We start from the raw sequence: 17946 nt of genomic DNA, 5'->3' as shown, positions 1-17946 counted from the left end.
ATGTGGTTGGTGTACAGCTTTTCATGTATATATTTTAAATTTTTACAATTTTTTTCTCTAACTCCATAATTCATTCAATACTTATTAGTTGGTCTTCTTCTATAAGAAAGAGTGACTTAACCCCTCTATTCACTTATTCATTCATTTCTTTACAGCAGTATAGACCCATGAATTTATATTGTAGCCACTGGTTTCAAATCTATTCTTATTAATTTTGAAGTTTGTAATATACTATAATATAAAATAATCTGGCAGAATTCTGACTGTTAAACTACACTTTTTAAAAAAATCCATTACACAGTTTTGACTGCATTTGCAAATCCTGGTTGTAGTCATTACTAATCCACTTTATAGTTTCAAAAGAGGTCTTCGCGGGGAGCCTATTTGCGAAGAGCACCCAGCGTCGTTCCTTTATTCTGGTAGTCACAGGGTGACAGCCAAGGGAGCGAGGGAGCTGTACCTGTCATCAGCCGGCCGAGCGCAGCCCACACAGCACGTGGCCCGCGTCACAGGCTGCGTTACTGAGTGAGCCAGTCTCCAGATGCCAGGCGCATGACTAATCCATGGAGCTGGACGTCCCTCCCCACGCATCCCGGGCTCCCGGGGCGGGGCTGCCGGGGGTGGGGTGGGGGGCGGGGTGTCTCCGGCGTCGCCGTCCCGGGACCGCCCCTCCCCGTCGCACTCTGCGAGCCGGGCTGGAGCTCCCAGCGGAACCAGCGGGAGCAGAGCGCAGCCGGGAATGCAGACCTCCTGAAAACCAAGCCGAGGTCTCCGGAGCCCGGAGTCCACGCAGCGTGAGTGAGTACCGTCTTCTGCCGCTTTGCTCCGGGCCGCGCGGGCTCCCAGGTCGAGCGGCCCGTGTCCCCCGCGCCCGGCCCTGCTCTGCCTGTCCGGGGCCCGGACCCTGCAGCGGACTCCCCGGGCTCTGGACATGCGCTCTTCCTACTGTGGTAACCCTGGCGATACTGTGCGTTCTGGGTTTAGCTGTGTTTCTTGGCGATCCTCCTCCCCGTCGGTAACACGGTTACTGCCCCTTCCGCTGGGAATGTATCTGGTGACCGGACGCGTAAGGTTTCGAAACAGGGGATTTGTGCGGCCCGGGACAAGTGCCGAAAGAAGGAAAGCAGCAGCTATGTCAGTTTGGTTTGGCACCTTTATCCCTAGGGTTGGAGATGGCCCTTCTCCTCCCCAACCCTGCCCCACCCCGTGATGACCTCCGTTTTAGAGCGTGAGCTCACTCTGACCTTTCTGCGCACCTGATACATACTGGGTGTGGCGTGGCAAGGGTTGTAACATGTTTCGGTTCCATTTCCTTGACACAACCTGAGACAGTTGTAGGATAACATCACTGAGGGTTACTTGGTGTCTATCTTTTAAGACTACAAAGTGTTTTCACAGAGATTTAACAATCTCTTCCGTGTGGTTAGGGACCCGGCATTCTCCACTTACACACAGGCAGGGGACAAGTTCTTTATTCCCATTCTACAGCTTCGGAAAATGAGGCAGAGAGTTTAGGCAGCCTCCCTAAGGGTTGGGACTTTGGGACCTCTCTAGTTTTCTAGGAACCCACCTATGCATCAGAATGACAGAAATGCTTAATCAGCAGCTCCAGAAAGTTCCTGCTGTTTGAGATGTTTTCCAGAGGAAAAACCTCTGCATTGCAGGGAAGCTCAACAAGGAGTGGCATCTACTGCTCAAAAGGGGAAAGTAATCAGTGCTAGAGCTTATATTAATATAGAGTGCTTCTTTCTGATGTTTTGCTTGTAGGCATGAATTCAACTTTTGCACACTGATTTTTCAGTATCTAAAAGGAATATTGAGTTGCTGGGAATGTGGTGGGGAGGGTGTGCTACCTGGGTTCTAGGAGGCAGTATGGGATTAAAATGAAGTAGGGAAATATAGCAAAATCTTCGGAACAAGGAAACGCCACATCTGTAGACTGATGGAGAAGGAGTAAGCCACCTATAGCAATGAGACTGACTAGGGAACCCGTGTGTGCAGCAAGGACTCTTGGTGTCTGTTATGAACTAGCATGCTTTGTAGACTGTGAAACAGTGTTCATGAAGCAGCACATTCAAGTATAATTATTTACTGTGGTTGAGTTCAGATACTTTGAAAGAAGAGTCCCAATGCATGAGAATAGTTGATTATATAGAATTACTGGGGAGTTTTGGTTCATTGGTTACTCTCTGGTAGAATTGATTGAGTATAACATCTCTCCTGCAATGAAAATGTAAAAGATAGTATGTAAAATAACAGTTTGAAATAATGAAACCAAAAAGAAAAAGAAAGCATTTTCTTTTCATTTGAACTAACTTTTTAAAATTGGCCAAGTATTTATGTTTCTATTCATGGCTATAATAACATTTAACTTTAAGTGATCACTACTTCTTAGGTGGAAACATTTACTTTTTCTCAAAATATGAACTATCTTAATTAGTCCTATTCAAATAAAATCTCTATAACCCATACTCTTCTATGTTCGTATATATCTTTGTATCTGCTCTTTCATTATACCTTATAATTCCCTCAATTTGGAGATCATATGTATCTGGGATATCTGTTTTAGCATTGGTGTGTCTAACCTCATAAGAAGAACATATTGCATAGTTTTTCTGATATATTGAATTAGCAATCTGCATACTAGAAAGTTACAGGAGGTCTTCACAAACATTGTATTTTATTTTTTCTCTGTGGACACTCTTGACTTAAAAATGTCATCTTAATATTTCTCAAAAGGCATACTCTTGGCATTTTGGGTGACAGTTCCGAATTGGATAGAGCTCTTTGCTCCCACTGAATGTCAGAGCATTACCAAAAGCACTTTCATGCATTTAAATGAACTTTAGTTGGGTACTACCTCCAATCTTTTTTTAATTGGATAAGAGATATTAAAAAGGGCTAGGCATGGTGGCTTATGCCTGTAATCCCAGCACTTTAGAAGGCTGAGGAGGGAAAATCACTTGAGGCCAGGAGTTCAAGATCAGCCTGAGCAACACAGCAAGGCTGTGATGCGTACCTATGTGGCCGCAGCTACTTGGGAGGCTAAGGTGGGAGGATCAATTGAGCCTGGGAGGTTGAAATTGTAGTGAGCTGTGATTGTGCTGCTGCCCACCAGCATGGGTGACAGAGTGATAAGACCCTGTGTCAAAAAAAAAAAAAAAGAATTGAGCCATACCATTTTGATGGAAAGCCATAAAAATACTCAGTCACATGATTTCCAATTTTTAAGTCAATGTTACATCTCCTAAGACTTGATGTCTTCTGAGCAAATCTGTTTATTTGAACATTGTAATTTGGACAGAAACTATGTAACCATACCACTAGCAAGGTGACATTGTTGGACCCATGTCCTATAGTTCTCTATTGTCTACCCTAAGCAATAATAATAGATTATTAGAAGGTGACTGTAAGAGGTTCTAGTAAAAGAATAGATTAACATAATCTGTATTAAAACAGTGTTAATAGTTCTAATATTAATATTTATATTAATAGTTCTAATATAGCTATAACAGATTAATAGTAACAGCTACATTTATTGAAATGCTGTATTCTAAGCACAGACTGAACCCTTATGTGCTGTGATGATAATGTAGCTATGCTCTTATTATGTTCATTTTACAGATTGAGAAAATAAGAACTACCACACTGTATTGTTTTTTAGGACATAGTTAACAGCTTGCTATGAACGCTTTTCAAAGAATGACCTTCAGTGCATGAAAATTTATCACACACTAAATTCTTATTTTGTTACAGTGATTTCCTCTCAGAATGCAAAATTTTACTATACCATAAGCCCCTAAAGACAGACTCTCCTATAGCATCTACTTCATGTCTTCCACATAGTAATTGCTCACTATTTATTGGATTGGAATTGCTTAATATTTATTGGATTATCTTAATATGAATAGAGCCCTAAGATGCCGTTACCTTAATATAGATTCTTCCTGGTTAGGTAAAAATGATAAAGTAATATTCATTTTTGTTCTCTGGGATATAAGTAGAGTTTTTGGAACTTAATATTTATTTGTGCTTTGGCTAAAGGTTACAGAGTGGATAATCAAAAAAAAAAAAAAAGATGAGCAAGGAACCCTGTTTTTCTTTCTTTTTCTTTTTTCCAGGAGTTTCTTTAATCAGCCAGATGTGATGCTAGCCATACAGAAGTATGGACCACATTATCAAATATAAAGAGCAATATGAAAAGTATTAAATGGCACTGCTATCATGATGCTGTAAAAGCAGAGTGAAAGGTTAAAGAGGGTTGAGGTTCCATCCTTGCTAACATGGTGAAATCTCATCTCTACTGAAAATATAAAAAATTAACCAGGCATGGTGGCACACGCCTGTAGTCCTAGGTACTCAGGAGGCTTAGGCAGAAGACTCGCTTGAACCTGGGAGGCGGAGGTTGCAGTGAGCCAAGATAGCTCCACTGCACTCCATCCTAGGTGACAGGGTGAGACTCCATCTCAAAAAAAAAGAGGGTTGAGGTTAAGCTTGGGAGCCTGTTTTTCTGGGAGTATACAGTAGAAATATGATTTCCTTAAGGGAAATCTGCAACCAGGAGGCAAGGCTAAATCAGAAAAGGCCAACAGCTGCAGATCCTAATGACTGAGATATTATTCCGGTGGAGCCCAGTCAGAGGCAGGACTGCTCATAAGGGTGAAACACATCCAGCCTCCCAGTCATTGGCTTACCTCATGCATTATTTTCTTAATCTCTTCTTCCCATGCTTTCCCCTGAGACACTCCAGTTTCTGTTGCACACCGTTGCTTGTGCTGTTTTGTGGAATTGAGAGTTCTGGTTAATTCTTGGACTTTCTGATGAGATGTTCTTGCTACTCTTCCCTTGTAGACAGACTGGATTTTTATCAGGTGTCAGCAACACCTGAGATTTTCATTTTGTCCTGGGGCTCTACGCACTTTACGCATTTCTGCTTCTCATATTTCGGTCTCTTTCTTCACCACTTAACCCAAGGTACAAAAGTGCAAAGACAAGTTCATCAACAATCAGAATAACCTGCCCCCTGAATTCTTTCTAATGACTCATTTTTCTCAGTCTAGTTTCTAATTTCATATTTGGCGGCTGCCACCTGGTGAATACATCTTAGCTAGAGGAGGAACTCATCACACCCAGTTTACTCACCTTTTGTCATTTTCCCTGGTTCCTCTCACAGGAATGGTTAGCACACCTTGGTTTCAAAGTTGTCACTTGGTCTGTTTTGTTGCTATTCATTTTCCTTCAGATCCCTTTACAACACTCTTAAAAAAAAAAAAAAAACTAACATTTAACTTTATTTGGGGAAGATATTTTATATGTTAGAAAAGGATTTTGGGTCTGCTTTTATTGAATGTGTTAACTTTGGTAAGCACTTTTTGTATTGCCAACATACTCATAATTTGCCTCAGTTCCATAGGCCCCATAGTCAAGTACATAGTGATCATACTGATTAAAGTGTAAGTGAACCAGGAAGGCAACATTGATTAGAGAGTCTCACCCGTAGACTTCTGATGAGCTACTAAGGAATGATGAATGGAATTGTGATCTAAGCAAGGCATCTTCAGTTGCAGAGAGCTGTGCTTTAACATTTGGGGTCTCCTTGTCCTCAGACAGAGAGTGCATGCCAGTAGGTTGATTCCAGAATAACCCATGGCTCTGGGGCTCTCCCAACCCCTGTCCCACAAATGTGCTGCAACTTCTTAGGATTCTCTTAGACAGTGTTTCGTGATGTGTGGTCTGCAGAGAAAGTGCATCAAATTCTCCTTTGATACTTGATAAAAGTGGAGTTTTCTCCAGCCACACCTCAGACCTACTCCTATCAGTATCATCGAGGAATACATGGCTTGGTAGGCTCTATAGGTAAATCCTTACACCTGTTAAAGCTTGATAAGCGCTGCTCTAAGAAAGCGATTGGACTATAAAAAGCCCATCTGTAAGTAGTCTTATGGCCTGAGCAGTGAAATTTTGGTAAGGAATTTAGCCAGTTACATAGGGCTTAGACTGCTGAATCACAGGGAAGGTCTCTCATGAACTGAACTGATTGATGTGCATGGCCCATGTTTGGAGCCTGAGCAAGGTTGTGGACCACTCACATTTCACTCAAAGTTGCCATAAGAGATGAAGGCGTTTGGCATGCAAGCATACTCCCTGAATTCTATGATGAACTGAGGTCCCCCATACAAGTGACTTAAGGGTCAGACCTAGATCACACCTCAGGGCCTCCAGCGTTGCCTAGGATAAAGTTGTTGGGAAAAGTATGAGCTGTGAGTGCTGTTCCCACCGAGAAACCAGGAGCTCAGCCTCCTGCGCATACTGTTTCCTCATTAACTATACTAACAGAGTGGCCAGGGAAGGTAGCAAGGAATAGAATCACTTATACATTTTTCAGTTACATGTACCTTTTCCTTATTGTGAATGTAGGAAGTTGTGTTTATATCCAATAGGGAAAATGAAACCCTTTTATATGACTCCATTACTATGACTAATAATCATCAGAGTTCCTGAATATAAATATTCTCATGCTAACAATATGTTTAAAACAGTGCCTCATATGCTTTTAGACATGTGTCATTTTGTAGTATTTTATTTTAAAAGATGTGTCAGGTTTAGAGGGCCAAGTCTGCATCAGAGAACTGAAACTGGTAGCCAGCATTTTTATTTTTCAGGATTCTTCTCTTTCATATGCCCCATCTCTTTATATTTCTGTGCTGTATTCTGGGTAATGGCCTCAGATCTATATTCCAGTCACTTAAGTTTCTATGCAGTTATGTGTAGTTTATATTTTCACCTATTTTTGATTTGGGTTTTTATTCTTTCTTTTGTGTCTCTGATTTTTTTTTTTTTTTTTTTGAGACAGAATCTCCCTCTCTTGCCTAGGCTGGAGTGCAGTGGTTCAATCTCGGCTCACTGCAACCTCTGCTTCCTTGGTTCAAGCGGTTCTCCTGCCTCAGCCTCCCAAGTAGTTGGGACTACAGGTGCACGTCACCACGCCCAGCTAGATTTTTTGTATTTTAGTAGAGACGAGGTGCCATCATATTGCACAGGCTGCTCTCGAACTCCTGACCATGATCTACCTGCCTCAGCCTACCAAAGTGTTGGGATTACAGATGTGAGCCACTGCACCCCACCTGATTTTTAAAATATATTAAATGTCTCCTTGAGATTTTTCTATTGTCTAAGTTTATTTTTTCTTTTCAGACAGGGTCTTGCTCTGTCGCAGGTCAGAGTGCAGTGGCACGATCACAGCTCACTGTAGCCTTGACCTCCTGGGCTCAGGTGATCCCCCTACCTCAGCTTCCCAAGTAGCTGTGACCACAGGTGTGAGCCATCATGCCCGGTTAGTTTTTGTATTTTTGGTAGAGACATTGTTTCATCATGTTGCCCAGGCTGGTCTTGAATTCCTGGGCTCAACCGATTCACCTGCCACAGCCTCTTTCTTCACCTCTGTTTCTTTCTTCACTACTTAACCTAAGGTGCAAAAGCAGATAGACAAGTTCTGGGATTATAAGTGTGGCCACTGCACCCAACCTGTCTTTAATTTTTGAAGTATAATTTCTCCTGTATTTGTAATGCTGACTCTACCTCGTGGTATTTTGCTTCCTGATTAGGTTTGAAAAATATGGCTTGAAATTCATCTTCAGTGAGGGTGGTTTTCCATGACAGTCCCTCTCCCACTGTGTTGTAGATCTGCCTCTACGAAGTAGTTTTTAGTATGTCGCTGCCTGTGGTCATTCAGATTTCATCAGCATTGATATCTTGGCTTGGAGCTTCCTCTCTACAGGAATAAATTTGGTCCTTGAGTGCCCAATGGCACAAGTTTGGAATTTCCTTCTCTCATATGTGGCCGTTTTTACACTCATGGCTCCAGCCAGAAAGGAAGCTTCCATGCCATTGTTCTGGACAGGTGGGCAGTTTTCAACGCTTGTGTTTGTAGATGATCAGTTCTTAGTAGCTCCTGGCTTTAAGGCAGTAACTCAGCACCGGGCCTGCTGCCAGGATTCCTTTCTCATTAGAGAATTCAATTCCTAGTTCCCAGCTGTTATATCTGTTTCTGATATCCCCATGAGCCATTCTGTCTCAGCCCTGCTCACCAGAGGACTTAGAGTTCCCTCCCCTTTAGGTCACTTGGGAATTTCTCTTACTTCTTTAAAGCTTACCTGTGTATTTTATTTTTTATGTTAAATTTTATTCAGTATTTTCATGTCTGGAACAAAGGAGGTTCTTTTATTAAACACAGACTAATTTTGTTAGACCTGAACAATGGGTTTGGAATGTCTGAAAGCCTTTAAGTGGGGGAATACATGTACTGGTTTGTCACATGCTTATCTTATCTTCATACTGGCCTTATGAGATTCATACTAGCCTGATCTTCATACTGGTCTGATGATAGTCACATCAACCTACACGTTTTCATTTGTTTTTTAGACTCCTCATCTACAGAAATAGACATATATTATTTTCTAAAAATTTAATTACTTGACCATTTGAAAATTGCATCCTGTTTTAAAAAATATCCTGGCAGCTGAGCTGTATACTGGGTGTATAATGTATGCAGCACTAGGGGTTTCCCTCATGTTCCAGAATATCTACCTATAAAATGATAGCATTATTGGGATTGATGATGTCTGCAACACACTACTATTCCTTGTAGTGCAAGAAAGGATGCGGGCTACAGAGAAAGTCACAAGTAACAAGTGTTCCTGGGGTTTAGGGACATAAGACTAAAGAGGACAAGTATTCTTGAGGTACTTCAGGGGAAGCAGGTATGCCTTTGTCCCAGTCTTTTTAGGGAATGTTTAGATTCTTTGGTAACTCCTGGGCTGGCAATATTAGCACCAAAAATCTTATTTTAAATTGGCTGGAAGGTAATTTTGATGAGTCATTTTGCAAATTTATCCTAATATCTAATGTGATCCTTTCTTTTAACTAAATGTAAGGGTGAAGAGACAGAGATTGTCGCCAGGAATAAAGCACTAATGTACAGTAATAGATGGTAGAAAACAGCAGTCATTTCACTGAGCCACTACAAAGCCATCTGTTTAAAATTACCTAAAAGTGATTCTCCATCTCTGGGAATTTTAGAATTACCTGAGGGCTTACAGCTTTTTAGGCCACAGACCTCCTTCCCTCTTCTTCTTGCCCTTTTTCCTTTGTAAATTTCTAAGTGTCCATTGGTCTTCTCCTCTCCCACTATTCTAACTATTGCCTATAAATAATTCTGTACCAGGACCATTTCTACTCATTATGTCAAGAACCACTGAGCTATGGTATTAATGCTTGGCCTGTTACATGGACCAATTGCTTGACATTACATTCATTGCCAGCAATAACTATGAATGTTTTTAGCCTAAAATATTTAAATAGTTATGAATTCCTGCCTATTGTACATACAGTTTCAATGATTAGAATTAGTGATCATGTTTTCCCCCAGCAATATTATAAAACTAAATATGTTCCACGTGGTCTCTTACTTTAACCTTGAGTTTTTAATCAATTAATTAATTATATTTACTTGGAAGTTTAGCCCTAAAGGGTCCACATCACTAAAATAACAGTCTGTCCTCTGCTGAGTATTCAGAGTTCAGAAACGGAGGGTTAATCTTGCTTGGCTATTGAGTTTGACCGTTCTGTTGGTTTCAAGAATCTCTTAATTATTGCAGTATTGTATGCTGAATTATTCTCACTATGTTACTGTGGCAGGCTTGGATTCCTAGCCTGACAATCATATTTTTATACCCGTTCACAGGTTTCCAAAGATTAAATGTGATCAACACTGATCTCCATATTTGCAATTAAAATCTTGGTGAAATACCACTTGATTTCCGGTTGAAGTAGTAGTAAACCATACCTTCTCTATGAATGTGTAACTTCTTCATATCCATATAGGCCAATGAACTGAAAATTTGGGTACCATTCAAATTGGCAAGACAACCTATATAAAACAAAGAAAAAGTTAACCAACGACATTCTAGCTATCGCTGATAATCTGAAAAAATTTCTGGAATGCTCTAGGGGCAGGATTCAGTCTAGCATGTATATAGTTTAGGGAAACTCTACAGGATGTAAATTTTGAAAATAAATGTAAACAAAGAAATTTAACATTTATTAATTTATAGGACAACTACTGAGCTAAGTGATTTACATAAGATTTCATTTATTTCTCTTAAGAGTTGCATACTTTACAACTAGGTAAGGAGGTATTGACAGTTTTATAAATGAGGAGACTGAGGGCGCAGAGAGTTTATATAACTTACCCTGGGTCCCACAAATAGCAGGATTCTAAAATTCTTTTCAGCAGACTAGTCTTACGAAAGCCTTCATTCAGTAGTTTATATCTAAGTAGTTTAAATAACTGAGAGGGGAATTTGTATCTAAACTTAAACCCTAGAAATCAATATTGTGCTTTCTTTTGTTATACACAGTATCTTAGTACTGTTGAAATTCTGATGGGTGAGGTTTCCTGCTTGCATGAAAGAGAGTATTGTACACTGATTGGAATTAGGAGATAATAGTTTGACAGTTTCTTTAGACATTTTACATGGGCAGTAGAAAAGGAATAAATTAGCCATTTGGAACACGGTGAAATTTTTAAATAGTAAAATTAAGTGGCACATAACTGAAAATGCTCTTATCCTATAGGAAATAAGACAGCCTTATCCTATAGAAAACTTTTGCTTAGATTGAAATATAAGTAGCAGTGCTCATATATTTACAGCAATTTCAAATTCAAATGAATCCTACTTTAAAATCTGTTCTTCTATTCCATTGAATTTTTATCTGATGGGAAAGTGGAATGCAATGCAGTGGAATGTATCATTATATGAAACAGGCGCAGAGCAGTTTTGAAATTTGCTCAAGGTCACACAATTTAGCAGAGCTGAGATTAAAACTCAAGTGGCCTGGCTCCAAAGCCATTCTTTCAACCATGACACAACTTTTTTTTTTTTTTTTTTTTGAGACAGGGTCTCGGGGTCTTGCTCTGTCATTTGGGCTGGAGTGCAGGGGTGCGATCATGGGTCACTGCAGCCTTGATGTCGGGGCTCAAGTGGTCTTCTCACCTCAGCCTCCCAAGGGCCTGGGACCACAGGTGTGTGTTACCACACCTGGCTAATTTGATTCTCTTGTAGAGATAGGGTCTCACTATGCTGCCCAGGCTGGTCTCAAACTCCTGGGCTCAAGCAATTCTCCCACCTGAGCCTCCCAAAATGCTGGGATTATAAGAGTGAGGTGAGCCACTGTGACCAGTGGCCATCTCTAATATTTGCAAAGATTGATACAACACTGCCTCTTCATTATTTGCAAAGTTTAAACTTGCTGTCAGTATACATTCATGAATTTTTTCTTCTTAGGTGGTTTCCAGAATGACATTTTATTTCACTCCCCATTTTCATGTTAAGCTATCCTGTCTCTTAAACTATCTTAAACTATGCTCATATGTTCCTCCTCACTTTCTGTTAGAGACATTTTGAGTCTATCATTTCTGTGGAGATTTAGGCTTGCCCTTGGTTTTCCAGCACAAATACCCATAAAAGTTCTTGTGTTCCTTGCTCTCTATTAGGTTTACACCTAAGGAATGAATGCATGATGGAAGTCAAATAGAAAGCTTCTGGGATGATTGTTCAGCAGAGCTCAGAATTTCTCATTCTTATACCATAATCATATAATCAATAACCATATATTCTTTAGATAAGCTCATAATCTGTCAGGGTTGTTATAAATATATGCTCTTGCTACCAAGATTCATCTTTATTTGACTGGAACGTGGGTCTAAACCAACTATGCATTTGAATCCAAAGAAAATGCCACAATGTAAAATAATATTTCAGATTCTTTTCTTTGAGAAAGATCAATATGTAACTTCTCAAAGCAGTGGTCAGGCTGGGCATGGTGGCTCACACCTGTAATCCCAGCACTTTGGGAGGTCGAGGCTGGGGAATCACCTGAGTTCAGGAATTTGAAACCAACCTGACCAATATGGTGAAACCTCATCTCTACTAAAAATACAAAGTTAGCTAGATGTGGTGGGGCGCACCTGTAGTCCCAGCTACTTGGGAGGCTGAGATGGGAGAATTGCTTGAACCCAGGAGGTGGAGGTTGTTGTGAGCCGAGATCGCACCACGGCACTCCAGCTGGGTGACAGAGTGATACTTTGTCTCAAACAAAACAAAACAAAACAAAACAAAAAGCAGTGGACAGCACAGAGTTACTCTGTCATCCTGAGGCCAAGCAAAGAAACTTCTGAGGCTGTTGGCATTGATAAAATAATAAAAATCACTGCTGTCTATAGATGTACCACATGCCAGGCACCAAACCAAGCACTTTATACACATACCATCATTTAATCCTCACTGCTATCTTATGAAATAGGTATCATTTTTTACATCCATTAAATGAGTTTAAAAACCTCAAATTTGGAAGGATTAAGCAGCCTGCCTGAAGTTGTGCAACGAGAATTAGGCCTCAGGTCTGTGGGATTCCAGAGGCCATGCTATTAACCCCATTTCCCAATCGAACATCTATTCTTGAGCACATTAGTTAATGCCCTTCACTAAAGAATAGCATATAATATTAGAGTTGCAGAACGACAAGATTCTCAAGGCCTACAGTTTACAAATAAAGAAAAGGAGTGCAAGAAAGATTAAGAGCTCCAAGTCACATGGCTAGTCAAGGGCAGTCTTCCTCATGGCTCCTGTAGTGTCTGTTAGCAGAAAGTGCTTGGTTCACAGGCTTATGTAAATCCTCACCTGTCAAAATTCTTGGGGAGGGACAAGAAGCAGAAAGTGTTCTGCATTTTCTGGACCTGACTTCCCTGTTTTGCTTCATTGTGGGCAGCCAAAGATTAGGCATAGTTGGAATTATTTCATACATCAGGAAAAGCAACTGAAATCCCTAGAGATATGAATGCAACTTCAGGAAAAAAAAAAAAAGGTTTTCTATTCCTTGATGACTGACCTAGGCTGTGTAGCTTGCTCTTCTCTTTACTTACAAAATTATCATCCCATCAAAAAGCACTGGAAACCTAGAGTTTGGAAAGCAATGAAAATGAAGCAGTTGCCTTGTAGAACTGAAAGCTCAACTTCGTGCCTTATGTGGATTTTTTTTTCCCTAAGTTCTTGGGGTGGTCCAGTATCAGAGCTCATAATCGGATACTCAGAGAGTAAGGCCAGTTGTCCTTCTAGGTTGGCTTTAGAGCACAGATCAGCTGTGACTATTGTCGCAGTTGCTAGGCAATGCTTGTATGTTTATTTTGAGGTCTGCCCCCATGTTGCATCAGAGGCCAAAGCTTCATGTGCTCTGCACTCCCCAGAACAAGTAAAGCTCTTTATTTTTAACTAAACTGTTCCCTTGTAATATATTTTATGGATGTACAGCCTACTCTGCCAAGCAATAGTTATCTTCAGTTTCTTCCTAATAGTCCAAATTCTCTAAATTTTTGCATTCGACTTCATCTAACCTGTTGCGTTCTGGACCGACTGTCTCTGGTACTTTCCTGACTCTAAGTCTTGAGCAAGCTGTTTTGCTCACCTGGAATGCCTGCCTGATCCAGCATTTTGTAAAATCAAAATATTTTGTTTTAATATTTGAAATGAGGGCAGTCAACTTGTTAACAGCAAAAAGTTTATGGACATTAATGTTATATCTATGTTCAGATTCAGGCTCAGCCACTTCTTAACCATGTAATCTTAGATAAGTTATTTAACTTCTCTAAGCCTCAGTTTTCTCATTGATAAAATGCAGATAATAATGTTCGCCTCTCAGAACTTTGTGATGATATATTAAAATCAGATACAGAGAGCACCTGTCACAGTTCCTGGCATATGGAAGATTCTCTAAGTTGCCACCTCCCTGTAGATGACACTACAATAAGCATCCAATAAATAGTCCCTGCCTTGTCTGTGAAGCCTTTCCTAACCATCTTCCAAACCGGCACCTCAGAAATAGTCTCCCTCTTCTGACAACCTGTAGCATTGTATTGTACCTAAGATCTTATCACAATCAAACTTGTCAAACACTATGTTCTGAGGTATAAGTTAGCACCGTAACTAGATCTGCTAGCACAACGCCGTATTGTCCCCAAAAGAGTTGGCTGAATTTCATTCATAGATGATGCATTGTTTATCTCTCATCAGAATCACACTTTCTGTTATAAACATTATACCTTGTTAGATGACTCTAGGAGGTCTCTTTAAAAGCACCATTATTATACTTAATAATTAAAGGGATTGCAAGAATGTATGTCATGCTGTGACAGCATGGCAAACAACAGACATCTGAATATTCATTTCCTGAAGTGAATAATCTATCATTACAGAAACAAAAATGGAAGCCTGTATTCAATAGACGTATAAATGGTGTTTAAACAATGTCCATGTCTTCCTTACAAAAGCCCCTCACGAGCTGCCTTGTTTTGTTGCAGGTATCTTACAGGAAGCAGCTCAGGGTTTTGTGTGTAGTTGTGTTTTTTTAAAAGTTGTACAACTCCTGGTTGATTACAATAATAATGTAAATGACCTAATGTTTAAATTGTGTTATTCTAATCAGTTTTCTGACCTGTGCTATCAACAGAATTTCTGATGATCTAATAGTAAAACTCAAGGTTGATTTTGTGCCATCAAATAATACTCTTGTGTTTATTCATGCACAAATTCATACATTTATCTCAGATACTTGTTAAGCAACTACTATGTTAAGACTCTGTGGATGGGATGGGTGGCAACTCAAACAGGCTGGTGCCTGCCCTCATGGAGTTCACATTTGGCTGTTTTATAAACGTTGGGAGGAAGGGATTTTTTTTCATACATGATTGCCTTTATTTCAATATTTGAGCTGTGTTATTAAATAAGAATCTGATCATGGTTTAGGACAAATTATTCATTTTTCTCTTGTACATCTAGCAGAGCTATTTTTAAAAGTTAAAATTAGTTATTGATTTCTCACATTTTTTAATTTAGAAAATTTTTTGTATTTGTTTTGTTGTTTGCCTAAATTGCTCTAAATTTGGTATGTATCTAATTTGAGTCTTACAATAACCCTATGGGGTTCATGGTATTCCCATGATAAGAAACTAGATTCTCAGAAGACTTAATTGACCTCCCATGGAGTCTGAGCCACTTAGCATCCACCCAGATGGAAACTTAAATCTTTTGATTTATTAAATATGTTCTGATTTCTGCTTAAAAAAAAAAAAAACCTGAAGTATTAAAACTATATTTTATTCCCTGTTTAAATGAAACTTTAATTGACAGCTAGAAAGTGGAAACAAAAATGTGAATCAACTGTGATTTTTGAGCCCCTCTCTGCTACTGTATAGGCAATATGGAGAGTAGAAATGACCTCTGCCTCTTGCTAAATTTATAGCTTCATTGATAAGACATTATGTACACTTAGAAAGGAGCTCAGTAACCCTCCAACACAGAATACATGATTCAGTGTTAAAATGAGGAATACAAACACAAGAGCTGAGACGATAATAAGAGCTAAAGCAGATGCAAATAGTGTATCTTGACCTACATCTTCAAGGGTTGGGACAGTGGGACTTGGGCAGGGAAGAGGCTTTCTAGGCAGGGGGAATGGCAAGATGCAAGGCTCAGAAGTGGAGGGGAGTGTGGTAGTGATGGTGATAGCAATAACTGTCATTTGCCCAGCACTTACCACTTGCCAAGAAGTTATTGGTTCACATGCATCAACTTATCCTTAAAACAGTTATCAAAACAATTCAACAAGAATTGTTACTATTTCAATTTTACATTTGAGGAAACTGAGGCACAGAGAGGTTAAGCAACTTGCTCAAGGTTGCACGTGCACTAAACGTCAGCTGGATCCCACCAGGGTCTTGAGACAAGAGTCCACCCTCACGCTCTTACTATGTGTTATGCTGGCTGATGCGGTGCTCCTGAGATCATAAGGACACCATCATGGCTGGAGGGGAGACTTGATGTGGGCCCATCATGAGAGAGGTGAAATAATGGAGAATCTAAAAATCAGGCAGAAGCATTATACTTTGTCTAGGACATATTGGTATTTCATCAGTGTGGAAACATGGTAGACGTTTCTTTTAGAAAGATTAGTCAGCCATAGACAGAAAGGATTGAGAGACAAGTAAGGATAAGGATGGCAACTATTAGATGGAAACTATTAGCAGGAGCTTTCTATAATCCAGGTGTGGGTGATAGGTGATTAGACCTGGAGTAGGGTAGCAGTAGAAATGAAAAGGATGTAATGGTGATAAGACCTGGAACTGGCACTGAATCAACGGGTGAGTCTATGCCAGGTGATTTCCCAAGAGCAGCTTCAGATCCAGGCGGTATTACCCCCGTTTTACAGATGAGGAAATATGGAGACTCCAAGAGGTTAGTTAATTTGGGCAATTAAGCATTGGAGCAGAGATTTGAGCCTGTATCTACTTTTCTTGGCTTCTTCTCTTTAAGTTAAAATAGTACAGTCTGGTGATAAAGTAGAGTTGCTGATAAGGCTTGAAGAATTCCTCCCATAATAAGAGACACCTAAAGTCATGGGGAGAAATCAACGTTCAGAGGGAGCAATAATATCAGAGAAAAGGCAGAGCCCAAATATTAAAGAACACTGGAGGGAGGGAGGAGGGATAGGACTGAAGAACTACCTATCAGGTACTATGCTTATCACCTGGGAGATGAAATAATCTGTACACCAAAACCCCACGACACACAGTTTACCTATTTAAAAAAATGTACACATGTACCCCTGAACCTTAAAGTTTAAAAAAAAAAAAAAGAATACAGAGAAGAATGGAGCAAGTGGAAGAGGCTTCCAGAAGAAAACAAGTCAGAGGTATAGGGAGGGAATCTAGGGCTCCTAAGGCCACAGCAGCCGACAAGGAGATAAGTCAGTGACTCCAAGTGAAACTGCTGTTGGATTGTCAAGCGAGAAGGAGACTGCATGCACGCAGCCTGATGTTCTTAGTAACCCTCAACAAACAAAGGCAGGTTCAGGTGTGTGAAGGGCAAGTAGTGTTGCAGGTGGGAGGATATGGGAATGCTGCCAGTGATGGGGTGGAGAATGGAAGCAAAGTCTGGTGTGAGGAGAAAGAGATCTGACGCATCCAATGCCTCACTCTGCACAAGTTGAGCCAAGCCAGCTGGGGTCAAGGGAGATCACCGTGAGGTTGAATGGCTGGAGGGGAGGCAGAGTGGACTTCTGTAATCCAGTGGCAAGTGCCTGGCAAGAGGCCAGGAAGACGTGAAGGGACTCTAAAGTGTGGTAGACAAAGTAAGGAGCTGAGGGAATGGTTGTTCCATCAGCTAGATGTAGTGGTACAATGGACCAGCACGCATTCTAGAAGCCCCCCACCCCCTTCTACAGAAGCTCTTATCCTCCCACCCTGGCTCACTTGCCAGGACCTGCTGAGGAGCTTACAACCCTCCCCACTCCCATCCAGTCTCACAAGACAGTTAAGCAAGCTTCCCACCTCAGCCTCCCAAGTGGCTGGGACTACAGGTGCATGCCACCACACTCAGCTAATTCTTAAATTTTTTGTAGAGACAAAGTCTCACTATATTGTCCTGACTGGTCTCCCAACTTCTCAACTCAAGCAGTCCTCCTATCTCAGCCTCCCAAAGTGCTGGGATTACAGGTGTGAGCCATTGCACCCATCTGTACATTGCTTTTTAAATAATAATTGTTGAATAGGTGGGTGGGTGGAGAATGATTTCTATGAAGGCATTTTTCTCTGCTTCTTGTTACTCTGATTTGTGCCTTAATTCAAGTTTATAAATGATTACTAATATTCAGGATATTAAGACAGTTACATGGGCCATTTGGGAGGGGAAGTATTTTGATAGCAGCACTTAAGTCGGATTTACAGTATTAATTCTTTAGAGGTATTTTGGTGTATATGAGCACTGGTGGTTGTGCTTTAAAATTGGCAACCTGTTGATGTTAGCAGGACCAGCCAAGTGGCAGGCACTGCAGTAG

General features: G+C 40.5%; 1 protein-coding gene across 8 annotated transcripts in view; it reads left to right on the top strand.

Moving 5' to 3' along the window:
- The window catches only part of CAST (calpastatin), a 109582-nt gene that overhangs the window by 36792 nt on the left and 54844 nt on the right, over positions 1–17946 (top strand). For 2 of the 8 annotated variants that reach the window (XM_021671566.2, XM_021671561.2), the window contains exon 1: positions 703–798. The exons of the other annotated variants lie outside the window; for them this stretch is intronic. The gene's annotated coding sequence lies outside the window, so the exon portion shown is untranslated. Of the gene's footprint in view, positions 1–702; positions 799–17946 lie in introns of those variants that run through there. 8 annotated transcript variants of the gene reach the window in all.

Source organism: Aotus nancymaae, unplaced genomic scaffold (assembly GCF_030222135.1).
Source record: "Aotus nancymaae isolate 86718 unplaced genomic scaffold, 86718_ANA_hifiasm-v0.15.2.pri h1tg000014l, whole genome shotgun sequence".
Classification (NCBI taxonomy): domain Eukaryota; kingdom Metazoa; phylum Chordata; class Mammalia; order Primates; family Aotidae; genus Aotus; species Aotus nancymaae.
This window is presented reverse-complemented; position numbering and strand designations above follow the sequence as displayed.